Here is a 2,942-nt window from a genome sequence, read left to right as displayed (position 1 = left end):
TTTTTTCAGGGGTAGCCAGTATTTCCTCAAATCGATTTGGGTCAAAGCATGCAATCTGTTTGTAAAGTTTGCCATGGGTAGCAAACCTGGTCTTCATGCTATCCAAAACCATATCAAGGATAACATTATGGCATGCCACTTCAAATTTTTTCTTCAAATTAGGGAGTTCTGCACATCTTGTCAATCTAAATTCTGAAAATGATTTTTGGATTAAAATGTTCTTGCAAGAAATTTTTTCATTTATCTGATCAACAAATGTGGTTGTTGAATTGAAAACATCTGAAAAGCCTCTAGAATTTTTTTGCAAGCGAGTTGTAGCATCATCAACCATTCGCCATGCTTGCATAAGATCAAGGTTTGGTGATTGCAAATAATCCGAAACAGGTGTAGTAATTGAAAATATTCAAAGAAAAGTTAAAGCGGTAAGGATGGTTTCAAATTTACAGAGATTTTGATTCAACTTCAGTGCTTCATCTCAAACTGAGTATTGGAAATCTGATGAATAACTTACTTCCTGAAGGATAAGTATCAGGTCTGAATACAATTCATTTGATTGGTCTTCATAGCTTCCAAAAAGCTTACGAAGTGCTCTGGCTTGACTTGACCATCTGGTATTACCAATTTTCTCAAGTCTTTTAAGTTTTGCAGTTCCTGTCATTGCTTTCATTTGGTTATCCCATATTTTCATTCTTTTATAGGACTCCTCAAAAAATGTGGATAGGCTACTGAGAAGTCCAAACAGACTTATAGCTGGAACACACAGCGCTTACATCTCCTATGACCAGGTTGAGAACATGAGCATAACACCATGTGTGAATATGACTAGGACGAACCTCCTTCATCCGAGCTTGCAGTCCAGTATAGATCCCACTCACATGTTAGCAGTTCCATCAAATTAATCTTCAACACACTGTTCAAGACTAAGCCCAATGTTAGACAATGATTCATGTAGCAAGTCATGCAAGCTGCTACTGCTCGAATCCTCAACAACCACTAGGCGTATCAGTCTCTCTTTCACTTTGTTTTCCATAGTATATCGCACAACAATGGCACACTGATCATGAGCAGACACATCTTGTGTGGAGTCCATTTGGATTGAAAACATGCCAGCATTGTTCATTTTTTTCACTATTTCTTCTTTTATCGTGTCTCCAATAATGGTGAATATCTTAATTAATGATGTTTTACTAAGGAATGTGACAAATGTTCCTCTTCCTTTTTGTGACCTATTACGTTTCTTTTGCTATATCTTTGAACTGCTTCCAAAAAATTGCCCTGATTTTCTAAATAATCATCAAAGGCATAAGCTGCAGACTCACTATGGCTGCTCCTATAAGGTAAAGCTTGAACCCCAATATAAAATGCAATATCTATGATGCAGTTTAAAAGAGCACAGCGTTTTAGTATTTGGTTATGTCAAATTGAAAGTTGTTCAATCTGTATTGCTTCACTGGCAAGCTTGAGTTTTCATGTTCTATGAACCTTGATGTAATATGCCTCCATTCCCTGTAACCCTTTATCCACTGAGTATTACGGTACTTTTCAGAGGAAAACAACAGATGGAACAGTGCAGAGTCTTATTTTTTTATTGAAGGTTACCCATTTTCTGCTTATATCCTCTCCTTGTATACTTTTCTTGTAGTAAACTACATGGCTATTAAAAGGGATGTTGTGCATTTGGCTGGTTTGGATGAAATACCCAGAACATTATATATGAGACACCAGCATTATTCAGTTTGTGGGAATGAAGAAAAAAGTCCTCTGTGGATGGTGATTTTGCTTGTGATAGTTCCCTCTCCTCCTGTGGCATTTGTATTTGAGGTGATTCCATATCTTCTTCTGTTTCTAAAGCTTCAATGTTTGAGGGCACTTCTGGACTTTGAACCATTATTAAAGAAGCAGAAGCCATATCCTCTTCTGGAATTTGAACCATTACTCCAGAAGCAGAAGCCACATTCTCTTCTAGAATTTGAACCGTTACTCTAGAAGCAGAAGCCACATCCTCTTCTGGAATTTGAACCGTTTCTCCAGAAGCAGAAGCCACATCCTCTTCTGGAATTTGAACCGTTTCTCCAGAAGCAGAAGCCACATCCTCTTCTGGAATTTGAACCGTTTCTCCAGAAGCAGAAGCCACATCTTCTTCAAGAATTTGAACAGCTTCAGCTTGCAATAGTTCAGTTTTCTATTGAAAAAACATCTCAATTTTGCTTGTAGAAGTTTCAAGTTTTCTCTGTTCTTCTCTTTTTTCTTTTCTTTTCTTAGCACCACTTTTATGCTTGTAAGAAGACATTGTAGAATCTGGATCTAAAACAGAGTGCAGAATATGAAAATGAATGCTTTTTATAGAAGAAAGCCAGATATGCAGCTGCTACAGTAATCTTTTATAGATTCCATGCATTAGCAATAAAGGAGCAGAGAAGAAAGCCTGCAAGAAACAAGCCATTACTAAAGCAGGAAAGTAGGTGCATCATGCAGCATCAAGTGAGCATAAACAAATGCAAAACAATTACATAAGCTGTCTGCTTTTCCACAATTCAGGCGTAGCCTCTGCAGTACAGTGAACACCTTGTAATAGAAGACTTTGTTTCCTGCATTTGTTTTTCAATAGCCAATCCCCACCCACCATTTGGCTTGGAGAAGTGAATCCTGTGTTTAGTCTGCAGACAACAAGGCAAGCCACATTCATATTGTTTGTAAAAAAAAAAGCATTTTTTTGCAGTTCTTAAAGCCAATAAGGGAAATATATGTAGCATGGTTAGCCTTGGGTAGCCTGCAGGCTTTTTTTTTTTTTTAAGTTTGAGAATTAGAAAAGCCACAATTTTCAGAGCTAAGTTACAGCAAAAGGTGGTAAAGTAAAAAAAAAAACTACTACTTTACTTATACAGACACAAAAGAAAGATAGGCAGCCAAGAATCAAACACCTAATAGGCAAGCTACATGCA

The sequence above is a fragment of the Bombina bombina genome, chromosome 2, assembly GCF_027579735.1.
Source record: "Bombina bombina isolate aBomBom1 chromosome 2, aBomBom1.pri, whole genome shotgun sequence".
Lineage (NCBI taxonomy): Eukaryota > Metazoa > Chordata > Amphibia > Anura > Bombinatoridae > Bombina > Bombina bombina.
This window is presented reverse-complemented; position numbering follows the sequence as displayed.